Here is a 16623-nt window from a genome sequence, read left to right as displayed (position 1 = left end):
TCTGAAGGTAAGAGAGTGTTCACAGCATGCTCAGTTTTTAAAATATGATATATAATTCTCAAAAGATGCTTACTTCAGTTTTAAAGTATTTGAATTGGACTAACTATTCATAAAATATGTCCAGTGGCTGGAAAATTAAATTTAGAAGCATTAAAAAACAGTCCCAAAATACATTGATGAAGTCTTTGAGGATATTTTGAAAGAATAGAAATTTAATGGGGTATAATGCAATGTCAAAGTGAACATGTTAGCCTCTTCTTTATTACAGTTACTGTTATAAAGAAATTATTTTGCAAATATTTTTTTCTGACAACCTTAATCTCCATCAGGGCTAAGCAAAACTGACAAAAGACCTGTTGTTACAGTGAACATAATCAGTGTAATTCATTGTCAGTATTAAAGGTTCTAAATCATACCTCCTGTAAGGACCTGCCTCCCTCCTACCAAAAAAACAGAACTCTTGAAATACATACCATTTCAACAGGAACTTTTATTATTGGCAGATAGCAGGAAAGCTAGACAGGATCTGAGAGTTTCCAGCCTGAATCAATAGGTTAAAGGAGCAATTGAAATCCCACCCCAACTGTCTATCAAACGGGCCAATCCATAGGTGTCACTTTGCTGTGGGAATGAACCGATAAGTTGCCTCTTCTCAAAGTTGTTAGGTCTCCACAGCTTCTTCCCTCTGCTCGGAGATAAGGCAGATGGCCTGGAGGTATGTTCCAATCACACCCCAAAGCGGGCACATCAAAGTAGAGACAGTATCCCCCCTCCCAGTACTGGAAGGGTCCCCATGATTCCCCTGCCAGGAGAATGGCCAAGCCCAAAAAAGGACAATATATGGAAATTTGAGAATATACGGTTCTGACATGCCTCCCCTCTAGAAAAATGAGAGGTCCACCTGGAGATAGGATAGGATAGGATACGATACGATACGATAGGACAGGACCTTGGAGGTCTTCTAGTACAGTCCCCTACTCAAGCAGGAGAACCTATACCCGTGGTGGTGAACCTATGGCACACGTGCTACAGGCAGCACACAGAGCCATCCCTGTGGGCACATGTGCCATCGCTGCAGAGGGAGGTGGGGCCGGGCTGCTCCCCTCCACGCCTCCATGTGCGCCAACGCTCTCACTCTGTTTCTCTCTGGGAGTCAGGGAGCAGTTGTAAGAGCTGGGTGGATCCAGGCTGGATGGTGGAGGCAGGGCTTTTGTTGTCATACAACATAGGCACCTTTTTTGAACGGAAGCTGCCAGTGCGAGTCCAGGTATGCCTACAGAGCAATTTTGCAGACCGCCAGCAGCCCAATCCGAGCTTTGGAGGCCTGGAAAAGGCCTCTGCTGCCTGTATCTATGGCTGGAGAGCGATTTCATCCCCCCCCCAGCTGATCCAGGCTTTGGAGGCCTTTTCTAACCCTCTGAAGCCCAGATCAGGCCGCTGGAGGCTGCAAAATTGCTCTCTGCGGCCATGGATCCGAGCTCCGGAAGCTAGGAAAATGCCTCCAGAGCCCGGATCGGGCTGCTGGGGGGGGTGCAAAATCGCTCCGCAGCCATGCATCTGAGCTCTGGGGGTTTGGAAAAGGCCTACAGAGCCCGGATCGGGCCACTGGGGGCTTCAAAATCGCTCTCCGTGGCCATGGGTCCGAGCTCTGGAAACTTGGAAAAAGCTTCCGGAGCCCAGATTGGTTCACTGGGGGCCTGCAAAATTGCTCCGCGGCCACGCATCCAAGCTCTGGAGGCTTTGCAAAGGCCTCCAGAGTCCAGATCGGGCCACTGGGGGGGCGCATTTGTGCATGGGGTTAGCTGGGACCGCCAAGCTCAGGCCTTGGGCAGATGGAGGCCAGAGGGGAGTGAGAGTTATTAGGTACTAATAACTCGTGTGATCTTGTTTCTTTGCCTCTGTTTATACAACCCAGGATTGTATTAGCTTTTTTGGTTGCTGCTGCACACTGCTGGCTCATTGTCAAGTGATTGTCCACTACAACTCCAAGGTCCCTCTCATAGTTACTGTTTTTGAACCACGCCTTGCCTAATCTGTACTTGTACCTAAATGTAAAACTTTGCTTTTCCCCACATTAAAATTTATTTTGTTGGATAGGGCCCATTGTTCAAGTTTGTCAAGATCTTTTTGGATCCTGAGTTTGTCTTCTAGGGTGTTGGCTATTCCAGCCAGTTTAGTGTCGTCTGCGAATTTGATGAGTTTCCCTTCAATTCCCTTCTCTAAGTCAGGGCTTTTCAACCAGTGGTACGCAAGCACCGGGCTGGTGGTACGCGGCGTTGCCTACCCCCCCCCATGTCGCTCCCATGCACCAGCCTTGCTGTGACAAACTGCCGGAGGTTCTCCGTAGACTGGAGCCCATCAGCGGAAGTCGGGGCTGGCCGTATGCACCAATCAGCTGGCAATTCCATACGGCTGGCCCCAACCTCTGCCGATGGGCTCCAGTCCACAGAGAACTCCTGGAAGGTTGATGGCTTCCCGGCGGCAGTCCCGGCCAGTGAGGAGGCTGGGAGGGAGCTGGGGCTACCAGGGCTCAAGCGCAAGGATCAGCACCAGCTGATCTGCACTTTTTCGGGGCTGCCAGGGCTGAGCAAGGATCAACACCGCTTTGCAGCTGATCGGCACTTTTTCGGGGCTGTCAGGGCTCAGCAAGGATCAGCGCACTTTTTCGGGGCTGCCCAGGGCTCAGGCGCCAGGATCAGTGCCGCTTTGCAGCTGATCGGCACTTTTTTGGGTCTGCCAGGGCTCAGCAAGGATCAGCATGCTTTTTGGGGGCTGCCAGGGCTCAGCAAGGATCAGCGCCTCTTTGCAGCTGATCGGTCCTTCTTCGGGGCAGTCAGGGCTCAGCGGAAGCTCCAGGATCAGCGCCAGGCTCCAGCTGGAGCTGCTGAGCCCCAAATAAGCACCAATCACCTGGAAAGCAGCACTGATCCCGGCATTTCTGCTGAGCCCTGAAGAAGCACTTATCACCTGGAAAGCAGCATTGATCCCTGCTCTCACACACACACAAACATATGCAAGCAGTTACAGCAGAAGGCGTTTCAACCTTCAACTACGGCTCCCAGTCCTCCAGCATTTGCAGAGAGAGAGAGAGACAGAGAGGCATTCTCTCTCTCTCTCTCTTCATGCCGGCTTGCCCCCTAGCAGGGCTCCTGATTGGCCCTGTGCCCGCTCCTCTGCCATCACCCTTTGCAGGATGTGAAGCGCCCGGGGAAGGAGCTGCGGAGGTGGACGGGCGGGTAGCGAGTTCCCTCTGAAGAGTTCCCTCCAGGCTCTGCCCCCACCTAATGCCTCCCTCTGTGCATCTCCAATAAGGAGCAAGGCCCCTCGCATCTTCTGAGGCAGCCAAAGCCTGCGTGGGAAAGAACGATCTTTATGGAAGCAAAATAAGCCCAATTTCGGGACTTTAAGGGCAACTGCAATGGAAGCGTGACTGTGTCTGATACCTCCCTATCTTGGACTTCAGAAAGCGGTTTTCCTAAACAGAGAGTGCCTGGTAGCAAGAGGAAATAATGGGGAAAGGCAACGAGGTGGGGTGAGGTGGGGGAGTTGGACTCGTTGAAAGTACAATTGCTTGGAGAATGGAGGAGAAAAGAAGAGAAGAACTGACCCAAAAATCTTAGGGAGGAACTGGGAAAACAAAAAAGTGACAAAAGAAGAAGCCCAGAATTGTGAACTGCTGAGAATGAACCGAGGTTGGTGGAGGAATAAAAAGAACTTCTTCAGATACAATCAAGTTAAAAGAGATAAAAAAACAAGGAAGGAAGGAAAGAAGAAAGGTAGGGAGAGTGGGAAAGAGGGAGGGAAGGAAGGAAGGGACAAAGGGAGGGAAGGAAGGAAGAAAGGAAGGAAAGAAGAAAGGTAGGGATATTTGCCCTTCAGAGTATAAACAGTAACATGCCTATTGAAAGGTTTGGTTTCCCTTCTGCCCATTCACAATAGTAACCCATGGATTCCCCCCACACACACACACAGGCACCCTGCAACCTGAGGGAGGGAGGGACAATGGGAGAGAGGGAGAAAGAAGGGCACCCACCCCAGTCCCACCCCCCTCCACCAGAGACCCATGGATTCCCCACACACAGGCACCCTGCAACCTGAATGATAAGCTGCCCCTCCCCCCTGGCCATTGACTTCGCTTGTCAAAAAGTTGCAAAAGGTGATCACATGACCCTGGGACACTGTGACCGTCATAAGTATGAATCGGTTGCCAAGCATCTGAATGTAAATCACATGACCCTGGGGATGCTGCAACAGTCATAAGTGTGAAAAATGGTCATAAGTCACTTTTTCAGTGCCGTCATAACTTCGAACAGTCACTAAACAAAGTCGAGGACTACCTGTACTTTATCATTTTTTTCTTTTTTTCTTTTTTTGGTCAGGTTTTTGACACCTTGCTGGGCAACTGGTGGTACTCGGACATTGCCTTATCCTAAAAGTGGTACAGTGGGTGAAAAGGTTGAAAAGCCCTGCTCTAAGTCATTTATGAAGATGTTGAAGAGTACTGGGCCTAAGATAGAACCTTGTGGTACCCCACTGCTTACTTCTCTCCATGTAGATGTAGTGCCATTGAGGACTACTTGTTGAGTACAGTTTGTCAGCCAGCTACAGATCCATCTGATGGTGATGTTGTCTATTCCACCTTTTTCTAGCTTACCAAGGAGTAGGTTGTGGTCCACTTTGTCAAATGCCTGACTGAAATCTAGGTATATTACATCCATTGTGTTTCACTGGTCTACTTGTTTGGTCACTTTATCAAAGAATGAAATGAGATTGGTTTGGCATGATCTGTTTTTAACAAACCCGTGGTGGCTGCTAGTTATGACTTTGTTTGTTTCAAGTTGTTTGCAGATTTGTTTTTTGATTATCTTTCCTAGGATCTTCCCAGGCATCGATGTTAAATTGATTGGTCTGTAGTTTCCTGGGTCTGTTTTTTTCCCTTTCTTGAAGAAAAAAGATCAGCCCTTTTCCAATTTTCAGGTAGTTGCCCGGTGCTCCAGGATTTGTGAAAGATGTGGTGTAACAGTTCTGAGATAACATCTGCCAGCTCTTTCAGAACTCTGGGATGTAATCTGTCAGGTCCTAGTGATTTATATTTGTCAAGGTTGGATAGATGTTCTCTCACCATTTTCTTTCTTATTGTGATTTTTGTTTCTAGTATGTCTTTTACAGTTGTTTTGTGTGTGTGTGTATGTGTGTGTGTGTGTGTGTGTGTGTGTGTGTGTTGGGCTATGGTTTCTTTTTGTGTGAAGACTGATGCAAAGTATGAATTAAGCAGCTCTGCTTTCTCCCTGTTGCCTCTTATTTTCTTGCTGTCTTCTCTCTTTAGTGGATCTACAGTTTCCTTGACTTTTTTCTTGTTAATATGTTGGAAGAAACTTTTTTTATTATCCATGATTTCTGTTGCAAGTCTTCATTCGTTCTGAGCCTTTGCTTTCATAACTTCATCTTTGCATCTTCTGGCTGCTGATAATTGGTCTTGGTTATATTCCCCTCTTTCCATTTTTTGTATTTGTCCTTTTTGTCTTTTAGTTTGTTAGAGAGATCTTTGTGCAGCCATGCTGGTTTCTTCTTGGATTTCTTGTTTTTCTTTCTGAATGGTATTGTGCTGGTCTGGGCTTTTGTGATAGCTTTTTTCAGGGTTTCCTATGCTTCTTGGGTTGTTTTCCCCTTTAGGATTTTCATCCATGGGATCTTTCCTAGGTTCTCTCTGAGTTCGGCTCTTTGAAGTTTAGGATGTTGGTTGGATTGTTTTCTATTGCTAGTGTTTGCCATATAGTAAATTCTAGTATGATGTGGTCACTTTCACCCAAGATTCCGGCAATTTCAATTCCCTCTATCACTTCTTCTCTATTTGTAAGGAATAAGTCCAGTATAGCTTTGCGTCTAGTTCCCTCATCCACCTTTTGGGTGACAAAGTTATCAGCTAGGTTGGTTAGGAATCTGTTTGACCTCCCACTTGCTGCAGAATTTGTCTCCCACTTGATACCTGGGTAGTTGAAGTGTCCCATTACTCCCATTACTACTACTGCTACTACTACTACTACTACTACTACTACTACTGTGGTATGCTTCCTGCATACATTTGTTAACTGGTTGGCAAAGAGTTCATCTATTTCTTCTGATTGGTGAGTCGCCTGTAATATACACCTATGGTAATGTCAGTTTTTTTCTCTTTTATATTGACCCATATACATTCTGGAGACATTTTGTCTTGGTTCATGTGCATTTCTGCAGATATTTAGTGTTCTCTTACATATAGTGCGACTCCCCTCTCCTCTTTTTAGACCTGTTTCTTTTGAACAATTTGTATCCATCCATCAGTCCATTCCATTCCATTCATGGGTTTCATCCCACCAGGTTTCTGTAATGCCAACTATGTCATACCTGCCCTCGTGTACTATTGGTTCTAGTTTGCCCTGTTTTTCCCCCCAGCTTTGAGCGTTTGTGTCAGAACCACTTCAACCCACATCTTAAGAAAGAAAGACTCTTAGAGACAAGATTATCCAAGCAGGAACTTTTACTAAGACATAGATGATAGAGGGTATAATAGGATCTGAAGAATCCCCCCACAGATCGATATTTTTAAAGTGTCCCCAAGGGGATTTTATTTCCTTCAAGGAAATGATGCCATGTAAGTATTGACCACCTGACAGCATAAGCCTCTTTCTCCCAGATGGCCCAATGTTGTTCTGTCTCTGTGAGTTTCCTGGACATATATGCACACAGTTTCAATGCCCCCTCATCATTTTCCTGTAATAATACAGCTCCACCGCCACATCACTCGTGTCTGCCTGTATTGTGAAAGGCTTATCGGGATCTGAGTGTCTCAGTACAGGTTCGGCAGAAAAAAGTCTCTTTAGCCTGTCAAATGCCGCTTGACATTCCATTGTCCACTTCAGGGGCTGGCTGGGTTTCACTGGGGGACCTCCCCCTTGTTTTCAACAAGTTTGTGAGTGGCAGGGCTATTTGGGCAAACGAAGGGATGAATTGGCGGTAGAAGTTTGCAAAACCCAGGAAACTTTGCAATTGCTTCCTTGTGCAGGGTGGTGCCCATTCTAATTCTGCCCTGACTTTCTCGGGGTCCATTTCAATGCCCCGTGGGCATATGCAATACCCCAGGTAGTCTATTCTTTCCTGGTGAAATTCACATTTCGATAATTTTGCATATAAGTGGGCTGGCTCGCTTGTTTGTTCGGGCGGCATACAGGTCGTAGTTTAGCCCGTCTTTGAAATGGCTAAGGAGGATGTCTTCTGGCCAGTTCAGCTTTTTGACAATGGCCTGGAATTCTTGTGTATATTCAGCCACCGGCCATCTGCCCTGCCTCACCATTTTGATTCTCTCCTGTGCCTTATGATCAGCCAAAGAGTCCTCAGATCACTTCCTCAAGGATCACATGAACCGATTGAAGTCATTGAGTTCTGGGGCATTGGAGTCATGCAGGTTCCCCACCCAGTCTGCAACCAGTCCGTCCAGGGCAGATTGCACAATGCGGATGCGGGCTTTGTCCCTGGGGATGTCCTGTCCATATTCTTCCATATAACTGAGGATTTGAGTTAGGAAAAACCCCAAGCGTGGCGGCTCCCCCTTGAATTTTGCTACCAGAGGCGGGAGTCTTTGAATGGATTGGTGCCTACACTGTTGGCGGTATTGCCCCCCATCTTGATCCCCGTCTACAGAGGGTGGGTGCTGCTGAGGTGGTAGCTCCGGGTTCAGTGGACGCCCCTGTTGCTACAGTTTCCATATCCCCCTCATTGTCTCTTCAGCTGCAGCTCTAGGCGCTGGTGCAGCTGCGGGACTCAGGTTTCTCCTCCCTTAGTGAGCCAAAGGTTTTTCTCATCAGGTCAATAGCTTTCTCTAGGATCCAGTCTGCATGTGGTGCATAACTCCCATCATCTTCACTGACATGCAGGGAGCTCTCCATCTCTTGCTTCCATTTGGGTGGGTGGCTGCCCTGCCTCAGGATCACTTTCCTTGATGCTTTTTCCCACTCACTTTTCCTTCCAACACCCATCGACCACTGCGGTTTGAGGTCGCGCGTCTCCACTACCTCTTCCCTGGAGGAATATGACGCTTCAGCTTCTGATAGTTGGTGGGATTTCAGTTGGGGGGGGGAATGGAATGGAAAATGTGGCTTCCCTTCTCGTCATTAGACATTGTATTTTTTGCAAAGTCCCCCGGTAAGGTTCTTCCTTCCAGGTTAATGCAGATCCTGTCTAATGTCAGAACTCACTTCAATCCACATCTTAAGAAAGAAAGTCTCTTGAAGACAAGATTATCCAAGCAGGAACTTTTGCTAAGACATAGATGATAGAGGGCATAATAGACAGGCACCCCTCAGTTCATTTGGTCAGTTCCAAATCAGCTGAATTTCAGGTGGCAAGCCCCTGGTGGGAAAAGGAGAATCATCAGTCCATTAGTAGCAGAATCAATCTCAACCCTTCACATTCCATCCGGAGAAACAAACCAGATTCCCCCACCATCTTTCTTAGTTGCCCGTAAGATGAGAGGGAGAATGCCTCTCATTGATCTTATTGTGATGGGTAACAGGCAGGCTAAATAAACAAAAAGTTACATCTAAGGAAAGAAAGTGGAAGCAATAAACTCCCATGTTTATTCCCTTTCCTCCTTGGGAATGGCAGAATCCAAGGGGGGGGGAGATTTGGGTTTGCACAGAAAAGAGAGTTAGAAATTTAATGTAAATGGATTCTGACAAGTTTGTATATAAGCATTTAAGGCTTTTATGCCTGTCCATGGATATGTTTCCTGAATCTCCTGATTGTTGTTTGAGTTTTTCTTTGTTGTCAACACTGCCTACCTCGTTGTTCAATTTGTTTTCTTGGGATTTGTGATTGGTCATGGGTTATAGAAGTTCCAGAGATTGGTCAACAATAACAGGGAGAGAAGTGAAACAGCAAGGTTAGTCAGGCTTATGTGGGTAGTTGGTATGGAATCTTTTTAACAGTCTGGTGACTCTAACGTGCTTCTTATGTACCCACTCATTTTGGGAGGCCGGGATATCTTTTCAGGCTACCAGGTATTGGGCGGAGCCATGATACTTTCTGCAATTTTGAAATATTGTTCTCCCCCTACCATAATGGGGGGGAGAACCTCGGCTGGCTTTAAGGGTGAATATGACTCCCGTTTCAAGAAACTACAATGGAATACTGGGTGAACTTATCTTAGTGTTTTGGGGAGCTCCAACTCCACTCTTAACTGGGTTAATGATGCTTTTTATAGGGAATGGTCCCACAAACTAGGGCCTAGTTTCTTTGATGGTTGTAAGGACTTTAGGAACTTGGCAAAGAAATATACTCCCCCCCTGATTTTAAATGGTTTTGGTTCCATTCGTTTCTTGTCAGGTTGTGTTTTGTAAGCCTCCCTTGTCTCATCTAGGGATTTCCAAACCACTGGCAAGGTGTTCTATAGTTTTTTGATCCATTCCTTCAGGGAAGGGATCGTGGGTTCATTGGTGGGTAGCTCAGGCATCGAGTTGAAACTCTGTCCTGTTGCGACTTTGAAGGGAGTATACCCAGTACTGGAATGTACTTCGTTGTTGTAAGCTACTTCCGCAAAAGGTAACAGTTTGGTCCAGTTGTCTTGCTGATAATTTATAAAGCACCTGTTCTGTTCCAGCCTATGACCGGCCCTGTTTGTGTGTTAGGGACAACCCCTTTTTCCTTTTAACAATCAATAGGCTGGAAAAAACCCAAATTTATTTACAGTTCCAAATAATCAAGTCTTTCAAACAAAAAAGCAGCAGAATATTTTCTTCAACCAAAAATGCATGATTCAAAACATCAAACAAGAATCAAACAACAAACAAGAGTCAAACAGATTAGCAAGAACAGACCAGGATTCTCTTTGAACGTCTCCAAACGGTTGCCTTTAGCAACCAGCACCGCCCACAACTTCCCCTTTTATTATCAGTCCCAAGGCATGGCTTGAGCTTATCTTCTAAAGTGTTGGATATTCCCCCCAGCTTGATACAAATTTCATGATTTCCTCTTCTATCCCCTCATCTAAATCATTTATGAAGATGTTGAAGAGTACTGGGCCTAAGACAGAAACTTGGGGTTCCCCACTGCATGTTTCCCTCCATGTAGTTGTAGTTCCTTTTAAAGACTACAGGCTGAGTGCAATTGGTCAGTCGGTTATGAATCCATCTAGTAGTGATGCTGTCTGACCCATATTTGTCTATCTTTTTTTACAAATTTTATTGATTTTCTAATATTACGTTCACACATTTGAAAAGCAACATGGTGACTGAGTAGTAGTAATTCAATTACATACAGATATCATTAGTACAGTTTTCAGATTGCTACCATAAACATGTCCTCTCTTTTTCCCTTCATATATACTGTCTATTTGTAAATTCAAAGAAAAGTTTTATCCTATCAATCACATAGAAAATAACTTTCTTATATCTATCCATAGTTTTTAGTTTACACATATTCTAGTTGATTTAACATACAATCTTTTAGACAATCAATGACCTAATAGATTTTTCAGTTTTAATTTCCACTAACATTTAGATTTAACGTTTGATGTTTATCATTCCCAAGATTTTTAATATACTCCCAATTCATCTATCACCATTCCTCACAAAATCTAATATTCAAAATACACATCCCGTCTACTTAACTTCTCACCCTCTATATCAACAAATTAAGGATTCAATATGATATCCTTTTTGCTAGTTTTCAGGGGGGGGGGTTAAGTAGTAATCAAAATTTCTTTTTATTTCAGTATTTAATACTTCCTCTTTCTTCCTCTTTGTATCTGCTATCTCTTGCTTAAACTAATAATTTTTGTTTGTAATGTTCCATATAAATCTGTTTATTAATTTCATTAGTAAGTTTTTAGCTTATCTACATTATTCACCTTTACATGACCTTTATGCACAAATCAATATTCAAATTAGCTATTAGTATTTACACTGCTAAATTTTAATGACCAATTTTTTTTCTTTATCTCAGTTCATAACAACGTCTTGTGTTCAACATGCACCTCTTATCTATTTAAGTACATTCTGTTTTAGATTTCCGTAAGATGGTCGAAACGCCATTCTTCTTGAGTCTTATTCTGGCTTTTTTCCTTTGCCAAGTCATCTTCCATGTCCTTGTTTTTGGATCATTGAACCAATCTCCTTGTAATATCATATATATTAATTGATATTGGCAAAACCATCCAGTCGCCATTTTTTTGAGTGGACTTGTAGATCTAGTGGGTCGTCTCTTTATTCTTCCATATAGACGTGGTTGTTCTGAATTGTGTATCTTCTCATCCAACTGTTCTTTTTCTAGATCCTCTAGTTCCTTCTGAGTTGTATAGGAAATCTTTCTTTTTCCAAGTTGTCAATGTCTTTTCTGGATTTTCAAATGTCAATATTAGTTGAATAGTAGATTCTTCTGTCGTAGTATTTAAATGTTTCATTTTTTCTATTGTATTTTGTATAGATGGTTCTTTAATTGTAGTCAAAGTTTGGGCTTTCATATCTGGGCTATCTTCTTGTTCTTTCCCATAGCCTCTTAGTATTTCATTGGTTGTGGTAAGAGTTTGAATTAATGTTTTCAACAAAGAGAGAGTTTGTTGATCTGCATCCATAAGGAAATTTTGTTCCTGCTCTTCTTCCATATTGGTATTTTAGACTAAAGGCATTACACTTAGAATATCCAAAAGAGAGAAAAAAGTTTTTTTTCTTCTAGGTAGGGAACACAGAGCCTTTCACAGCTGTTGTTTCAAAATTCTCAAGGTTATGTATCTTATCTATATGAGATATTACCCCCCGTAGATAGGGCTCGCCACTTGGGTGTCCTCCTAGACTCACAGCTCTCTTTGGAAGATCATATAGGAGCTGTGACTGGGGGGGGGCTTCGCCCAGGTTCGCCTGGTGTGCCAGTTGTGGCCCTATCTGGACCGAGATGCCTTGCGCACAGTCACTCATGTGCTCGTGTCCTCCCGTTTGGACTACTGCAATGCTCTCTACATGGGGCTGCCCTTGAGGACTACTCGGAGGCTTCAGCTGGTGCAGAATGCAGCCGCGTGAGTGGTGGTGGGGGTTTCCCGATACTCCCATGTAACACCTCTACTCCGCAAGCTGCATTGGCTTCCGGTTGCCCTCCGGGTAAGATTCAAGGTGCTGGTAATGACCTATAAAGCCCTAAATGGCATGGGCCCGGAGTACTTACGGGAGCACCTGATGCCGGCATCAACTTCCCTTCGTCCAGTGCGCTCCCACAGAGAGGGCCCCTTAGGGTGCCGTCGGTCAAAGAGTGTCAACTGGCAGTCCCCAGGGGGAGGGCGTTCTCTGTGGGCGCGCCAGACCTTTGGAACCGTTTACCGGTTGAGCTCCGGATGGCTCCCGACCTTCGCTCCTTCCGACGTGACCTAAAAACATACTTATTTGAACACGCCGGCCTAGTCTGATGGGTTTGGGGTATTTTAATATTAACTGTATTAATTTTTATTGAAATTGGGCTGTATTATTTAATTCTTTTTTAACTTTTGTACATTGTATTTTTATTATATTTGCCCTGTACACCGCCCTGAGTCCTTCGGGAGAAGGGCGGTATAGAAATTAAATTATTATTATTATTATTATTATTATTATTATTATTATTATTATTATTATTATTATTATTATTATTATTATTATTATTATTATTATTATTATCTACTTCCCTGGGCAGTCAGCCAGGCCCCTTTTAAAGTTTCCCTTTGAGTTCCAAAGTTATTTTAATCTTTTCAGTTTTTCTTCTTTTTATAAGAAAAAACCCAGATTTCCAACAGAAGTAGACAATGAAAAATAAAAAATAAAAAATCTTTCAGTCCACAAGCTTTGAGAAATAAATTTCCAATTGGGATTCAGTTACTTTTTTGACATTTAAAACACCCCTGGGTAGTTAGTCATCATTCTTTCTGGAGGGAGGGCTAAAGTTCCCCTTCCCTCACCACAGGGGGGAAAATGCTTAGCAGCTTAAGGAGGTACAGAATATAATTAGGGTGTAAAAGAGGTAGATCTTACCCAGTCTCTTCTGCGCTGCTTTAAAAGTTGCCTGGTGGAAAATGTGACTTCGGCTGTTCACAGCCTAGGGACAAGCCATAATGGCCAGTCCTTTCGTCTGCCGGTTTGGAGGGATCACCAGGTCTAATGGGAGAGTTGCGCTCTCCCGCGATCCAGTGAGTGCCCCTCCTTGTTGGTCATCCCTTTGGGGTGACTTGGCCCTTTTGACATCCACCATTATGAAATGCTTTGAGAAGCTGATAAAAGACATTTATCATATCAAGCCTCCCACCAGCATTTGACCCGCATCAGTTTGCCTACTGACCAAATCGCTTTATGGAGGATGCTGTTTCTTCTATTCTCCAATCTGAGCTTGAAGCACTTAGAGGAAAGAAATCGTCACGTGCATTTGTTGTTTGTCGGCGTTTAACACAGTCATTTCCCAGCATCTAGTAGACAAACTGGGCCTTCTAGGCTTAAACACTCCTTTGTGCAACTGGATTCTTGATTTTCTTACCAACAGGCCCCAGTATGTACGAGCTGGAACAAATACCTCTAATGCCATTTTCTTAAGCACAGGTTCTCCTCAGGGCTGCGTCCTAAGTCCGCTGCTGTTCACCCTGTTGACCCATGACTGTTGTGCTAGGTTTGCCACCAACCATATTGTGAAGTTCGCAGATGATACAACAGTAGTGGGCCTTATTCATGATGACAAGGTGGAAGCTTACTGCAAGGAGGTTGAGGGGTTGGTGAACTGATGTAAGGAAAATAGCCTAGTTTCAAATACCGGAAAAACCAAAGAGATGATTGTCGATTTCAGAAAAGTCAGGCACAGCCACACTTCTCTGTGCAAAAATGATTCACTTGTGGAGATAGTTACCAGCATCAAATTCCTGGGTGTGCAGCTAATGAGTAGGTTGTCTTGGTCGCTCAACAGTGAGAAACTGGTGAAGCGGGCACAGCAGCGCCTGCATTTTCTGCGTCGCATGAGAAAAGCACATCTTCCTTCTCCTGTCCTTACCACTTTCTACAGAGGGACAATCGAGAGCATCCTGTCATCACAGTCTGGTTTGGAAGCATCACTGCTTCAGACAGGAAGGCAATGCAGAGAGTGGTGAGGATGGCCGAAAAGATAATGGCAGTTCCCTCCCCTCCATCCAGGACATAGCATATAAGTGTTGCTTGAGCAGGGTCCATAAGATTATCTGGGACACTACACATCCTCTTCATGACCTGTTTTTCTTGTTACCTTTTGGGAGGAGGCTTCGTGGTATCCGCAGTAGAACATCCAGATTCAGCCATAGTTTCATTCCATACAGCATTAACCTTGTGAACTCTCAAGATGGACATTATTTAATATTTAATATTTATTTGTTATATATACTGTATGTAGAGGTGTGGGTCTATACATATGTGTATATAGTATGGTTAGGTGTGTGTCATGTATGTGTTCCACTTTGAGAGCAGGCAACTAAATTTCATTTTTGATGTGTGCCGTTGTGCCCACAGTAAAAAAATGACAATAAAGGTTATCTTAAAATCTTGAGATAAGTGTCCCCTACTATCTTTGGATTTTCTACATTTGTTCTATATCCTGAGAATTCACTAAACCTTTTTTTTCATCAGCTGTCTTTTTGCATTTTGATGTTGCATAACAATTACTACTACATTCACAAAGTACAGATTTTATAATCATTCAGTAGGGAGATTGGTCCATATTATACTGATTTCTCAGGCTCATTCTTGTTTTTAGGAACCAAAGTTATATATGCTTCTTACCATGTTTAAGGTATTGCCTTTGTGTAATTTCATTTTTCTGGTTTTGTCAGCAGTTTTAATAATTCATCCTCCAGTTCTTTATAAAATTTAAGTTTTGTTTTATTTATTCTTAAGTTTCTTTAATATTTATAAGTTTACTTAATATTTGTCTATATTCTTTAAATCCTTTGGGTTTTCAATGTATTTATTCAAACCTTCATCAATATGACAATTAGCACATAATTTCCTGAAAAAATCTACACATTCTTCTGTAATACTCGATCTTGGGTATAGCCATTTATTTTCTCTCTTTATTGACAATATTACCTATCTTTTTTTCTCTTTTCTCATCTAGTGTGACAAAGTTGCCTGTAATTTATTAATGTTCTCAAAATTATTTTGTTTGGCAAAATTGATCTTTTGTAATTTTTTTCTTTTGAATAAATCTAGCTATTATTTGGCGTTTTGCAGTTCTTTAGCTCTTGGCATTTTGTTAATCTTGTGAACCTGTTTTAATTCTCTTCTTCCCCTGCCTTCCTGTTGTGCTTTTTGTATTGTATTGTATAAGAGCCTTGGTGGAGCAGTGGGCTAATGCCTCCTTAAGTAACACCAGCTGCCTGCAATTAGTGCAGGTTCACATCCCACCAGGCTCAAGGTTGACTCGGCCTTCCATCCTTCCGAGGTAGGTAAAATGAGGACCCAGATTGTTGGGGGCAATAAGCTGACTTTGTAATAATGCCGCTGGGGGAGGGGGGGGGGGCGAAAGCCCTAATAAGCAGGCATATACATAGAATGAAGGCTATTGCTAAGCTCATTGGTTTGTGCTTAAATTGTAAGCCGCCCTGAGTCTTCGGAGAAGGGCGGGATATAGATGGGATTATATATATATATATATGTATATGTGTGTGTGTGTGTGTGTGTGTGTGTGTGTGTGTGTGTGTATATATATATATATATATATATATATATATATATATATATATATATATATATATATATATATATATACATATATACACACATATATATATACACAGATATATATACATAGATATATATACATATACACGTACATACATACACACACACACACACACACACATATATATATATATATATATATATATATATACACACACACACACACACACACATATACATATACATATATATAACATTTGGGTTACCTCAAATTTTATTACAAGTATTCTCATACAGACTTTGTCTTCCAAATGGTTGACTTTGAAATTCCTGCTGTTCTATTTGGGTTTTTTGTGGGGGAAGAGGGGGGGAATTGACTTTGCATTTCCTGAAATATGGTGTCCTGAAATAACAACCTGTCATTCCTCTTCTATCTAAAAAGTAACTTTTCTCCAAGATTCTGTCCTATTAAAATTACATTGTGATCAGAATCTATACCTGTAATAGATGGTGTTAGGGCCTTAAGAGAACCAACATATATATTAATTCTGGAGTATGATTTGTGTCTTGTCAAAATAAAGTATAGATGTCAGAATCCAGTTATTTTTCGTTTCTATCTATTTTCTCTGATGTAAAACCAATTCTTACTATCTCCTGGATTCCATCATACTACTAAGGGGGAGGGGGGTATGCATAGGGGTTTTACTACTTTCACTTCCTCTATTCACTACAAATTAACCTTTTGTTGATTCACTTCGGGTCTCCTAACCACAACAATGTGGCCATCTGCCTTTCATCCTATGCCCCTCTGAAGCTCTTCTCTTTACTGACAGCGAGGGAAAAGGGGTGAGGGGAGATGTAACACCTGGGATCTGGGTAAAGAGGATTGAATGATCTTGCTGACGGAGCCAGACTGATGTTCTCTTTCCTGGAGTTAACA

At 43.0% G+C, this 16623-nt stretch overlaps 2 protein-coding genes and 1 long non-coding RNA gene across 4 annotated transcripts in view; 1 reads left to right on the top strand and 2 right to left on the bottom strand.

Annotated features, from left to right (window-relative positions):
• The window catches only part of LOC310635498, an 838887-nt gene that overhangs the window by 388906 nt on the left and 433358 nt on the right, over nt 1-16623 (bottom strand). The gene's annotated exons all lie outside the window — the stretch shown is intronic.
• Nucleotides 1-16623, top strand: part of PHC1 (polyhomeotic homolog 1) — a 153188-nt gene that overhangs the window by 124322 nt on the left and 12243 nt on the right. The gene's annotated exons all lie outside the window — the stretch shown is intronic.
• The window catches only part of M6PR (mannose-6-phosphate receptor, cation dependent), an 81199-nt gene continuing 72935 nt past the window's right edge, over nt 8360-16623 (bottom strand). The window contains exon 8 of the mRNA XM_083354488.1: nt 8360-8385. The gene's annotated coding sequence lies outside the window, so the exon portion shown is untranslated. The remainder of the gene's footprint in view (nt 8386-16623) is intronic.

This window comes from Vipera ursinii, assembly GCF_947247035.1.
Source record: "Vipera ursinii genome assembly, chromosome: 2".
Lineage (NCBI taxonomy): Eukaryota > Metazoa > Chordata > Lepidosauria > Squamata > Viperidae > Vipera > Vipera ursinii.
Note: the sequence above shows the minus strand (reverse complement) of the source record. Positions and strands in the feature narration are given on the sequence as shown.